Source organism: Lolium rigidum, chromosome 2 (genome assembly GCF_022539505.1).
Source record: "Lolium rigidum isolate FL_2022 chromosome 2, APGP_CSIRO_Lrig_0.1, whole genome shotgun sequence".
Taxonomy (NCBI): domain Eukaryota; kingdom Viridiplantae; phylum Streptophyta; class Magnoliopsida; order Poales; family Poaceae; genus Lolium; species Lolium rigidum.
Window position 1 is genome coordinate 205,658,513 of NC_061509.1, and position 14,758 is coordinate 205,673,270.

Here is a 14,758-nt window from a genome sequence, read left to right on the forward strand (position 1 = left end):
GTATCTTCTTCTACCGGGTTACGAGTATACCCCTCTTGGGGATACCGGCTTAGCTCCACTTAGCTAAACTCTTATCCTTAGGTTCCGGCACGAATATTAAACCGGTATCTTGATGGCACAAGCCATCCGGTTTGGCATGCCTTTGGCATACCGGGGGTCATCCCCCCAACAATGATGTTGACACTTCGTCTCTTGATAATACTTGATACACACTTTCTGCGCCTAGCTGAAAGGCGTTAAAGAAAAGCGCTTATGAGAGACAACCCATGTTTTTACTACAGTACTTGGTTTTTATTTTGTGTCTTGGAAGTTGTTTACTACTGTAGCAACCTCTCCTTATCTTAGTTTAGTGTTTTGTTGTGCCAAGTAAAGTCGTTGATAGTAAAGTTCATACTAGATTTGGATTACTGCGCGGAAACAGATTTCTTTGCTGTCACGAATCTGGGCTGTTTTCTCTGTAGGTAACTCAGAAAATTATGCCAATTTACGTGAGTGATCCTCAGATATGTACTCAACTTTCATTCAATTTGAGCATTTCCATTTGAGCAATTCTGGTGCCTCGATAAAATTCTTCAATACGAACTGTTCTGTTTTGACAGATTCTGCCTTTTATTTCGCATTGCCTGTTTTGTTATGTTCGATGGATATTTTGATTCCATTGACTTTCAGTAGCTTTGTGCAATGTCCAGAAGTGTTAAGAATGATTATGTCACCTCTGAACATGTATATTTTGATTGTGCACTAACCCTCTAATGAGTTGTTCTAAGTTTGGTGTGGAGGAAGTTTTCAAGGATCAAGAGAGGGAGATGATACAACATGATCAAGGAGAGTGAAAGCTCTAAGCTTGGGGATGCCCGGTGGTTCACCCCTGCATATATCAAGAAGACTCAAGCGTCGAAGCTTGGGGATGCCCAAGGCATCCCCTTCTTCATCGACAATATTATCGAGTTCCTCCCACGAAACTATATTTTTATTCCATCACATCTTATGTGCTTTTCTTGGAGCGTCGGTTTGTTTTTGTTTTTGTTTTGTTTGAATAAAATGGATCCTAGCATTCACTTTGTGGGAGAGAGACACGCTCCGTTGTAGCATATGGACAAGTATGTCCTTAGGCTTTACTCATAATATTCATGGCGAAGTTTCTTCTTCGTTAAATTGTTATATGGTTGGAATTGGAAAATGATACATGTAGTAAATTGCTAAAATGTCTTGGGTAATATGATACTTGACAATTGTTGTGCTCATGTTTAAGCTCTTGCATCATATACTTTGCACCCATTAATGAAGAAATACATAGAGCATGCTAAAATTTGGTTTGCATATTTGGTCTCTCTAAGGTCTAGATAATTTCTAGTATTTAGTTTGAACAACAAGGAAGACGGTGTAGAGTCTTATAATGATTTCAATATGTCTTTTATGTGAGTTTTGCTGCACCACTTCATCCTTGTGTTTGTTTCAAATATCCTTGCTAGCCTAAACCTTGTATCGAGAGGGACTACTTCTCATGCATCCAAAATACTTGAGCCAACCACCATGCCATTTGTGTCCACCATACCTACCTACTACATGGTATTTCTCTGCCATTCCAAAGTAAATTGCTTGAGTGCTACCTTTAAATTTCCATTCTCCACCTTTACAATATATAGCTCATGGGACAAATAGCTTAAAAACTATTGTGGTATTGAATATGTACTTATGCACTTTATCTCTTATTAAGTTGCTCGTTGTGCGATAACCATGTTCATTTGGGGACGCCATCAACTACTCTTTGTTGAATTTCATGTGAGTTGCTATGCATGTTCGTCTTGTACGAAGTAAGGGAGATCTACCACCTTATGATTAGAGCATGCATATTGTTAGAGAAGAACATTGGGCCGCTAACTAAAGCCATGATCCATGGTGGAAGTTTCAGTTTTGGACAATATCCTCAATCTCATATGAGAAAACTAATTGTTGTTACATGCTTATGCATAAAAGTGGAGTCCATTATCTGTTGTCTATGTTGTCCCGGTATGGATGTCTAAGTTGAGAATAATCAATAGCGAGAAATCCGATGCGAGCTTTCTCCTTAGACCTTTGTACAGGCGGCATAGAGGTACCCCTTTGTGACACTTGGTTAAAACATGTGCATTGCGATGATCCCGGTAGTCCAAGCTAATTAGGACAAGGTGCGGGCACTATTAGTATACTATGCATGAGGCTTGCAACTTGTAAGATATAATTTACATGATACATATGCTTTATTACTACCGTTGACAAAATTGTTTCTTGTTTTCAAAATCAAAGCTCTAGCACAAATATAGCAATCGATGCTTTCCTCTTTGAAGGACCATTCTTTTACTTTGATTGTTGAGTCAGTTCACCTATTTCTCTCCACCTCAAGAAGCAAACACTTGTGTGAACTGTGCATTGATTCCTACATACTTGCATATTGCACTTATTATATTACTCTATGTTGACAATATCAATGAGATATCCATGTTACAAGTTGAAAGCAACCGCTGAAACTTAATCTTCCTTTGTGTTGCTTCAATGCCTTTACTTTAAATTATTGCTTTATGAGTTAACTCTTATGCAAGACTTATTGATGCTTGTCTTGAAGTACTATTCATGAAAAGTCTTTGCTATATGATTCACTTGTTTACTCATGTCATATACATTGTTTTGATCGCTGCATTCACTACATATGCTTACAAATAGTATGATCAAGGTTATGATGGCATGTCACTCCGGAAATTATCTTGGTTTATCGTTTACACGCTCGGGACGAGCGAGAACTAAGCTTAGGGCTGCGATACGTCTCGACGTATCGATAATTTCTTATGTTCCATGCCACATTATTGATGTTATCCACATGTTTTATGCACACTTTATGTCATATTCGTGCATTTTACGGAACTAACCTATTAACAAGATGCCGAAGTGCCGATTCTTCGTTTTTACGCTGTTTTTGGTTTCGAAATCCTAGTAAAGAAATATTCTCGGAATTGGACGAAATCAACGCCCAGGGTCCTATTTTGCCACGAAGCTTCCAGAAGACCGAAGAGGAGACGAAGTGGGGCCACGAGGTGGCCACACCCTAGGGCGGCGCGGCCCAAGCCCTGGCCGCGCCGACCTGTAGTGTGGGGCCCTCGTGTGGCCCCCTGACCTGCCCTTCCGCCTACAAATAGCCTTCATCGCGAAACCCCTAGTACCGAGAGCCACGATACGGAAAAACTTCTAGAGACGCCGCCGCCGCCAATCCCATCTCGGGGGATTCGGGAGATCGCCTCCGGCACCTGCCGGGAGGGGAATCATCTCCCGGAGGACTCTACGCCGCCATGGTCGCCTCCCGGAGTGATGTGTGAGTAGTCTACCCCTGGACTATGGGTCCATAGCAGTAGCTAGATGGTTGTCTTCTCCCCATTGTGCTTAATTGTCGGATCTTGTGAGCTGCCTAACATGATCAAGATCATCTATCTGTAATTCTATATGTTGCGTTTGTTGGGATCCGATGAATAGAGAATACTATGTTATGTTGATTATCAATTCATGTCTATGTGTTGTTTATGATCTTGCATGCTCTCCGTTACTAGTAGATGCTCCGGCCAAGTAGATGCGTGTAACTCCAAGAGGGAGTATTTATGCTCGATAGTGGGTTCATGTCTCCGTGAATGCAGGGAAGTGACGAAATCTCTAAGATTATGGATGTCTTGTTGCCACTAGGGATAAAACATTGGTGCTATGTTCGAGGATGTAGTTACTGATTACATTACGCGCAATACTTAATGCAATTGTCCGTTGTTAGCAACTTAATACTGGAGGGGTTCGGATGATAACTCTGAAGGTGGACTTTTTAGGCATAGATGCATGCTTGGATAGCGGTCTATGTACTTTGTCGTAATGCCCAATTAAATCTCACAATACTCATCATAATATGTATGTGCATGGTCATGCCCTCTTTATTTGTCAATTGCCCAAGCTGTAATTTGTTCACCCAACATGCTCGTTTATCTTATGGGAGAGACACCTCTAGTGAGCTGTGGACCCAGGTCCAATTCTCTTTACTGAAATACAATCTACTGCAATATTGTTCTCTTGTTTTACGCAAACAATCATCATCCACACTATACATCTAATCCTTTGTTACAGCAAGCCGGTGAGATTGACAACCTCAGCTGTTTCGTTGGGGCAAAGTACTTGGTTTGTGTTGTGCAGGTTCCACGTTGGCGCCGGAATCCCTGGTGTTGCGCCGCACTACATCTCGCCGCCATCAACCTTCAACGTGCTTCTTGGCTCCTACTGGTTCGATTAAACCTTGGTTTCATGCTGAGGGAAAACTTGCCGCTGTACGCATCACACCTTCCTCTTGGGGTTCCCAACGGACGCGTGCTGTACGCGTATCAAAATCCTACAAAGGAAATATTCTCGGAATCGGACGAAATTAATTCCCACGATCTTATTTTGCCCAGAAGCTTCCAGAGCATCGAAGAGGGGCCAGAGGGGAGCCAGGGGGCCCCACCCCACAGGGCGGCGCAGCCAAGGGGGGGGGCGCCCCCTAGTGTGTGGGTCCCCCGTGGCCCCTCCGACTCCGCCTCTTCGCCTATTTAGGCCTCCCTGACCTAAATCCTCGACACCGATTGACGAAACCCGAGAAAACCTTCCAGAGCCGCCGCCATCGCGAAACTCGGGGGACAGAAGTCTCTGTTCCGGCACCCTGCCGGGACGGGGAATTGCCCCCGGAGTCATCTCCACCGCCGTCTCCACCGCCATCTTCACCGCCATCGCTGTCTCCATGATGAGGAGGGAGTAATTCACCCCCGGGGCTGAGGGCTCCGCTGTAGCTATGTGGTTCATCTCTCTCTCTTTATGTGATATAGTTGAATATCATCTATGTGCTACTCTAGTGATGTTATTAAAGTAGTCTATTCCTCCTCCACGGTGTAATGGTGACAGTGTGTGCATCGTGTAGTACTTGGCGTAGGTTATGATTGTAATCTCTTGTAGATTATGAAGTTAATTATTGCTATGATAGTATTGATGTGATCTATGCCTCCTTCATAGTGTGATGGTGACAGTGTGCATGCTATGTTAGTACTTGGTGTAATTGCAATGATCTATCTTGCACTCTAAGGTTATTTAAACATCAATATCGAATATTGTGGAGCTTGTTAACTCCGGCATTGAGGGTTCGTGTAATCCTACACAATTAGTGGTGTTCATCATCCAACAAGAGAGTGTAGAGTGGTTCTATTATGTGATCATTGTTGAGAGTGTCCACTAGTTAAAGCAGGATCCCTAGGCCTTGCTTCCAAGCATCGAATCTCCATTTGTTTATTGTTTTGTTGCATGTTTACTCGCTGCTATATTTTATTCAGATTGTTATTACTTCTCATATACAAACATACAACTTGTATTTCACTATCTCTTCGCCGAACTAGTGCACCTATACATCTGACAAGTGTATTAGGTGTGTTGGGGACACAAGAGACTTCTTGCTTTGTGGTTGCAGGGTTGCTTGAGAGAGATATCTTTGACCTCTTCCTCCCTGAGTTCGATAAACCTTGGGTGATCCACTTAAGGGAAACTTGCTGCTGTTCTACAAACCTCTGCTCTTGGAGGCCCAGCACTGTCTACAAGAATAGAAGCACCCGTAGACATCAATAACCACTTTTTGATACTATGAAGATAGAATCGTAAGTGACTCTACTTGCAATCCCTTCTTCCATAATGAATATGGCCCTACTTCTACAGCTCCATATTAACTATTTTTCTTACTTTCATGGTACTTCCATGTTGAAGTACTCCTTGATTAAGGATAAAAGTGAGTTTTGACTTGTCCTTCCTTTGAAGTAGTGTGGTTGCTTCCCACAACTGTACTTCCTTCTTCCAGTGAACCTTCTTCTTGTCTTCAAAATCTTCAGAAGTCGTCACTTCCTCACACGAATACCTTTACCCTCTAGACCTATAACATCAAGTAAGAGCTTGATATTGCAACATGCATTCGCATATCAAAGTCAAATTTCATGTATGGATCTAGTCAAACAATGAAAATCCAATAAAATACAAGAAGATTCAGCTTTGTGCTTATAATACACATCCTTATATGTCTAAATAAAATAGTTGGGTAAGACATCCCTAAACATCAGGCTCGGATGCGTAGTATATAACACCACATAAGATAGGTTTAGGTTGTGATACTTAGCACATATATATGGATTCCTACTATTTGCCTCAATATTTACCTCGATTGCTCACTTGCAATTAAATAAACTTGAGCAAATTGGTACAGAATAGTTGTGGTTGACCTAATTTCCTTGGTAGATACTAACTTACCTTCCATTTAATTGAAAACTAACCTCACATGATCTCTTGAGACCATAACATGGCTACTCTCAACACCCGATTGTTTAAGTTTACCACCAATAACTCCAAATTTCTCTATATGATATGCTCTAAATAAGCCTTCTTTAAACTAAGGACTATGGTTCTAGCATACTTGACATAGTTTCCATGATTTTAAGGCCTAAGTTTTCGAACTATTCCTTAAATCCTACTCCTTATCATACTTCTGTTATCGTACTTATGATGTTCTACTCCATCACATCATGATTCTCAAATGAATCATATATGATTACCAATTCTATCCTGAAAAATATACTTGAATACTCCTATCACTCTTCCTTACCTATTATCAAACATCTTAGTACCTTAAATGTCTATTACTTAGCCATAACTTGTGTTGGTATACATCTTCCAATAGGATATCTTCCTTATGGTTGTATCCTCTCTTTGGACTACCATGTATTGTATACCAATTGTGGTCTACTACCACCCATTACCTTAAGCTCCAATGGTGTTCTATTTGGTTGGAATGAAGCAAGATAACTAACTAATTTTACTTAAGAAAAATAGATAAGAAAGATTGACTCAAGTGTGTCAGGATTATTCTCAAGTGAATACCCATCTCAAGTCATAAGAATAGTTGGTTTAGCATAGTTGACTTAGCTAATACACTTCCTATAGACACTACCAAACCTATAGGTCTCCTTTAAAGGATTTTAATCCTAGGGTCAAAGCATTTGCTCTGATACCAGCTGTGGTGACCCAGCGTACCACTGCATGGTGTAGTACACAAGTCGTTGACATAACACAAGTGAAACAACATTCCACTCATATTACATCCCTCAGAGTGGTACAACAGAAACATATGCGAGTCCAAGGTATGTCTATAGAAGTACACACGAACTGTTTACATAAGATTAACACAACCTCCTACTTTACAGTGAGGTAAAACTCCAATAAAGCTCCAGAAGAACGACTCGTAGTCTATCTTATTGCTAACTCAAGATTATGAGCTACTTGGCTTGCTATGGAAATCTAGCTACTTAGGTGATAGGATTAGGGAAAGGTTCCCTTCTATTACTAGTCTAGGTTTCCATAATCGCTGATGCAGAAGTTGACTCCATTTGACTTCTTTGATTGGATTCTTCATCTTGTTGCGGTTGACTCCTCTGTCTTCGAGTTCCATGGTAGTTTCTCCTTCGATGCCTTGATCTAAGAAGAGGGTTCAAATAGGAGGGAATGAGTACGAGCGTACTCAGCAAGTTCATATTAGAAAATAGGTGTATCATGAACTAGCTACAGCCACAGACCAGAAAGTCATAGGCGAATGCAAGTTTTCATAAACATTTCTTCAAAAGGTTTATTTTATTCTGAAAACTATGCCCTTAGTCTTCACAGGTTGAACGGAACTTCGTGGAGTTCCTTTCCTGCCGCATTCGCAATTCCCTTCCCGGAACAAGGAGTGATAGTCACAATTCGCTCTGCAGAGGTGCGAGTCAACACCCGGATTTTTAAGTCCGAATGCCTATTATGTCATACATCGCAATCCCAGGAATATTGTTGTTGCGAGGCATAATAGTTAAGTTTCACAGTCATCATTCATTACAAACCATAATGTCTTACAAATTGGAATCACATGATCCATATTACACGAATAGTTGATCTATTGATCAACGAACAAACACAAGTTCATAGCAGAAGCGTAAGATACAAGTACTCTCTAGTCCACAGGCCAACGCTTGACGTCGGAAGACTCCTAGTTGTCGTAGGCGTCCTGCTGGTCATCGCCTTGTTCCTCTTCATACTCTGGCCATTTGAATAGCCAGGGACAAAGCCGTGAGTACTTCAAGTACTCGCAAACTAGTACTAATGTAAGTGCTAGACATTTTCTAGTAAGGTTTGCTAAGCTCTAGTTTACTTGCATAAAGCCAATTTTAGTTCACAAGTATTTGAGTAAAAGCTTATTCAAGTGCTAACTAACTCAAGTGGGAACATTAGTGTCATTCCCACCATTCAAGTGGTGATTTCAATTCAATTCACCACAAGTTATTTCACCATCTCATTTCACATCATTTTCAAGAGTTTGACATTGGAAACTGTATGGCCTTTCCAACCGTCCGTAACCGTGGACGCGGCTATTCGAATAGATTTGCACTCTGCAGAGGTTGCACACTTGTGCCACAACATTTGATTTCATCCATCGGGATTACCCCGAATCATCGTAACACAGTACGCGGATCATCAACCATAACCTTTCACTTACAAATCCTAGTATGAGCACCTCTCCCCATGAGCTTGGCCTCCCGGTGAAGACCAAGCTGTCAACCTCGGGAACCGCACAGGGCTTGGCCGTACAATTCACCTCAATTCACATCTTTTCTCAACAACGGAGGCAGCCTCAAGCATAAACCCTATGAGGTGTGTTCAGAGGGAACCCATACTAAGATGCATAAACTTCCAGTTAAGCCCTACCCATAATCAGGTATTGTGGGGGTACTCAATATTGAAAAGGTATCGCATCCAAAAAAATATCATTTTTATCAAAAATCACCATCTTCTCTTGTTCATTTTCACCTTCAAAAATCATTCAATGGAATGCTTCATCATTCCAAGGTTTCAAATTCAGTTCAGGTCACATTGTTCCCATCTAGAGTAGTCAAGTTTTATTCATTAGCACTAGCTCTAAATCATGGGGGGTGCTACCTTGCTTTGCTTAATGGAGACTAACTTTTCTACTCTAGTACACTTTTTAACTTTGACTAAAGTTAACTATAAGAATAACTTCTTGAGGAAACAAGTAAACACTTGTAAGGTATAAATTTGGGATAGGCTTGTGTAGAAAAGATAAGATTATGGTGCCTTGCCCCAAAGGGGCTTTACACTTTGCAAGAATATTAGCTTGCCTTGGTAGTTCTCAAAATTCTCCTCCTCCTCCTCTTGGTAGCAACCTTCTTCTTCCGTGTACTCTCCGGTGCTAGCGTCTAAATTTAAATACGAGTATAATTACTCACTAATTCAATGGCTATTCCATACATCACATATAATCACACAAACTATTCTAAACACACAATTAATCTAATTTTGGGTGTATTGGTTGTGTGGCTTGAGGAGATTTTACTTCTTTTTATTTAATATGTAAATGATAGTTTCCATAGGGTTCTTGAGGAATAATTTCCTCTCATTGAAATCTTCTTAAGATTTAATTTCTCAACAATCATACATGAACTTATATTGACCTAAGTCAAACCTTCATGATCATCATTTGAGAAAATGATTTAAATGAGGTAGATCACCTCATATGAGTTGATAATACTACATATGATTTAAATCTCCAAGTAATTCATATAAGAGAGTTTGGCCAGGGATCCAAACATCACATGAATTCATTTGAGACAAGGTTTAAATGAAGTATAATACTTCATATGATTTACTTAATAGTTTTGGACAATATCAACTACACAAACTAGCCATATTGTCCATTAATTAAACTAGGGCATGATCATGCAAAGTGACCACACCATTTTATTGTAGAAACAATTAGTGTAAGTCAAATTTGAGCTATTAGAGTTGGAATTAACTTAATATCTATTTTAGTTGATTTTTAATAATTATTTGAATAGGGAAAAGTCCCTGCCTTCTTATTTTTGCCAGATTAATTCTACAACTAATCTTGACATGGGACCAGTGGCATTTTGTAGATCTTTTTACTGGCTTTCCAACAATATAAAATTCATTGAATTTGGTTAAGCCAATTTGAATCTATTGATTTTCAAAGTTTGGGCAGTATTGAATTTGATTTGGATCTGATTAAACAGAATTTGAATTAATAGGCCGGCGGGAAAACGAAACTGGGCCGATTCGAATTAAAACGGCCCACGCCAGCCCAACCACGGTCCACAGACGCGCGGCGTGCTGACAGCGTGGGGTCCACGTGTCAGTGGCTCATAACTACCGAATCGGTATGTTTTAAACAGAGGCGTTGGATTAGAAGCGCATTGATGTCTACGGGAGCTTCTATTCTTGTAGACAGTGTTGGGCCTCCAAGTGCAGAGGTTTGTAGAACAGCAGCAAGTTTCCCTTAAGTGGATACCCAAGGTTTATCGAACTCAGGGAGGAAGAGGTCAAAGATATCCCTCTCATGCAACCCCGCAACCACAAAGCAAGAAGTCTCTTGTGTCCCCAACACACCAAATAGGTGCACTAGTTCGGCGAAGAGATAGTGAAATACAGGTGGTATAAATAAGTATGAGCAGTAGCAACGATGCCAGAAAAGTGCTTGGCGTGTAGTTGATGGTGGTGGTATTGCAGCGAGTAGTAACGCGAGTAAAACGAGTAAACAAGCGAGTAGTAACGCAGGTAGTAGTAAACAAGCAGGTAGTAACTCAGCAGTATTTAGGAACAAGGCCTAGGGATTACACTTTCACTAGTGGACACTCTCAACATTGATCACATAACAGAATAGATAAATGCATACTCTACACTTTTGTTGGATGATGAACACATTGCGTAGGATTACACGAACCCTCAATGCCGGAGTTAACAAGCTCCACAATAATGCTCATGTTTAAGTAACCTTTAGTGTAAGATAGATCAACGCTACTAAACCAAGTACTAGCATAGCATGCACACTGTCACCTTCATGCATATGTAGGAGGAATAGATCACATCAATATTATCATAGCAATAGTTAACTCCATAATCTACAAGAGATCATGATCATAGCATAAACCAAGTACTAACACGGTGCACGCATTCGTCACCTTTGCACACATGCGGGAGGAATAAACTACTTTAATAACACATCACTAGAGTAGCACATAGATAAATTGTGATACAAACTCATATGAATCTCAATGAGATCATTGTATTGAAGTACATGGAAGAGAGATGAACCACATAGCTACCGGTACAGCCCCGAGCCTCGATGGAGAACTACTCCCTCCTCATGGGAGCAGCAGCGGTGATGAAGATGGCGGTGGAGATGGCAGCGGTGGCGATGGAGATGGCAGCGGTGTCGATGGAGAAGCCTTCCGGGGCACTTCCCCGCTCCGGCAGGGTGCCGGAACAGAGTTCTGTCCCCCGAATTGGAGTTTCGCGACGGTGGCGGCGCCCCTGGAGTCTTTCTGGAGTTTCGTCAATTGGTGTCGAGGTTTTAGGTCACGACGACTTAAATAGGCGAAGAGTCGGAGTCGGAGGGGGCCTGGGCTGCCCAGACCATAGGGGGCGCGCCCCCCTTGGGCCGCGCCGCCCACAGGTGTGGGGCCCCCGGCACCCCTCCGACCTTTCTTCGGTGCTCCGGAAGCTTCGCGTATTTCTAAGACTTTCGGCGTTGATTTCGTCCGATTCCGAGAATATTTCGTTACTAGGATTTACTGAAACCAAAAACAGCGAGAAAACGAGAAGCGGCACTTCGGCATCTTGTTAATAGGTTAGTTCCAGAAAATGCACGAATATGACATAAAGTGTGCATAAAACATGTAGATAACATCAATAATGTGGCATGGAACACAAGAAATTATGGATACGTTGGAGACGTATCAGCATCCCCAAGCTTAGTTCTGCTCGTCCCGAGCAGGTAAAACGATAACAAAGATAATTTCTGGAGTGACATGCCATCATAAACTTGATCATACTATTTGTACAGCATATGTAGTGAATGCAGCGATCAAAACAATGTATATGACATGAGTAAACAAGTGAATCATAAGGCAAAGACTTTTCATGAATAGCATTTCAAGACAAGCATCAATAAGTCTTGCATAAGAGTTAACTCATAAAGCAATAATTCGAAGTAAAGGTATTGAAGCAACACAAAAGAAGATTAAGTTTCAGCGGTTGCTTTCAACTTGTAACATGTGTATCTCATGGATAATTGTCAATGCAAAGCAATATAACAAATGCAATACGCAAATATGTAGGAATCAATGCACAGTTCACACAAGTGTTCGCTTCTTGAGGTGGAGAGAAATAGGTGAACTGACTCAACATAAAAGTAAAAGAAAGGTCCTTCAAAGAGGAAAGCATCGATTGCTATATTTGTGCTAGAGCTTTTATTTTGAAAACATAAAGAGAGCATAAAAATAAAGTTTTGAGAGGTGTATGTTGTTGTCAACGAATGGTAGCGGGTACTCTAACCCCCTTGCCAGACAAACCTTCAAAGAGCGGCTCCCATTTTATTTTATTTTTGGATGGTACTCCTTCCAACCTTTCTTTCACAAACCATGGCTAACCGAATCCTCGGGTGCCTGCCAACAATCTCATACCATGAAGGAGTACCTTTTTATTTTAGTTTTATTATGATGACACTCCTCCCAACCTTTGCTTACACAAGCCATGGCTAACCGAATCCTTCGGGTGCCGTCCAACAATCACATACCATGGAGGAGTGTCTATTTTTAGTTTGTTAATTTGGGACTGGGAATCCCATTGCCAGCTCTTTTTGCAAAATTATTGGATAAGCGGATGAAGCCACTAGTCCATTGGTGAAAGTTGCCCAACAAGATTGAAAGATAAACACCACATACTTCCTCATGAGCTATAAAACATTGACACAAATAAGAGGTAATAAATTTTGAATTGTTTAAAGGTAGCACTCAAGCAATTTACTTTGGAATGGCAGGAAATACCATGTAGTAGGTAGGTATGGTGGACACAAATGGCATAGTGTTGGCTCAAGTATTTGGATGCATGAGAAGTATTCCCTCTCGATACAAGGTTTAGGCTAGCAAGGTTGTTTGAGGCAAACACAAGTATGAACTAGTACAGCAAAACTCACATAAAGGACATATTACAAGCATTATAAGACTATACATCGTCTTCCTTGTCGTTCAAACACCTTACTAGAAATTATCTAGACCTTAGAGAAACCAAATATGCAAACCAAATTTTAGCATGCTCTATGTATTTCTTCACTAATGGGTGCAAAGTATATGATGCAAGAGCTTAAACATGAGCACAACAATCGCCAAGTATCACATTACCCAAAACATTATAGCAATTACTACATGTATCATTTTCCAATTCCAACCATATAACAATTTAACGAAGAGGAAACTTCGCCATGAATATTATGAGCTAAGAACACATGTGTTCATACGAACCAGCGGAGCGTGTCTCTCTCCCACACAAGCATGATGTAATCCAATTTATTCAAACACAAACAAAAATAGAAACAAACAAACAGACGCTCCAAGAAAAAGCACATAAGATGTGATGGAATAAAAATATAGTTTCAGGGGAGGAACCTGATAATGTTGTCGATGAAGAAGGGGATGCCTTGGGCATCCCCAAGCTTAGATGCTTGAGTCTTCTTGATATATGCAGGGGTGAACCACCGGGTGCATCCCCAAGCTTAGAGCTTTCACTCTCCTTGATCGTAGTATATCATCCTCCTCTCTTGACCCTTGAAAACTTCCTCCACACCAAACTCGAAACAACTCATTAGAGGGTTAGTGGACAATAAAAATTAACATGTTCAGAGGTGACACAATCATTCTTAACACTTCTGGACATTGCATAAAGCTACTGGACATCAATGGATCAAAGAAATTCATCCAACATAGCAAAAGAGGCAATGCGAAATAAAAGGCAGAGTCTGTCAAAACAGAACAGTCCGTAAAGATGGATTTTATTAGGCCACCAGACCTGCTCAAACGAAAATGCTCAAATTGAATGAAAGTTGCGTACATATCTGAGGATCATGCTCGTAAATTGGCATAATTTTCTGAGCTTCCTGCAGGGCAGTGGGCTCAGATTCGTGACAGCAAAGAAATCTGGAACTGCGCAGTAATCCAAATCTAGTACTTACTTTTCTATCAACGGCTTAACTTGGCACAACAAAACTCAAAACTAAGATAAGGAGAGGTTGCTACAGTAGTAAACAACTTCCAAGACACAAATATAAAACAAAGTACTGTAGCAAAATAACACATGGGTTATCTCCCAAGAAGTTCTTTTCTTTATAGCCATTAAGATGGGCTCAGCAGCTTTAATAATCCATTCGCGGAAATAGTATTTGAAGCAAAAGAGAGCATCAAGAGGCAAATTCAAAACACATTTAAGTCTAACATGCTTCCTATGCATAGGAATCTTGTAAATAAACAAGTTCATGAAGAGCAAAGTAACAAGCATAGGAAGATAAAACAAGTATAGCATCAAAAATTTCAGCACATAGAGAGCATTTTAGTAACATGAAAATTTCTACAACCATATTTTCCTCTCTCATAATAACTTTCAGTAGCAACATGAGCAAACTCAACAATATAACTATCACATAAAGCATTCTTATCATGAGTCTCATGCATAAAATTATTACTCTCCACATAAGCATAATCAATTTTATTAGTTGTAGTGGGAGCAAATTCAACAAAGTAGCTATCATTATTATTCTCATCAAGTGTAGGAGGCATAGTATAATCACAAAAAAATTTACTCT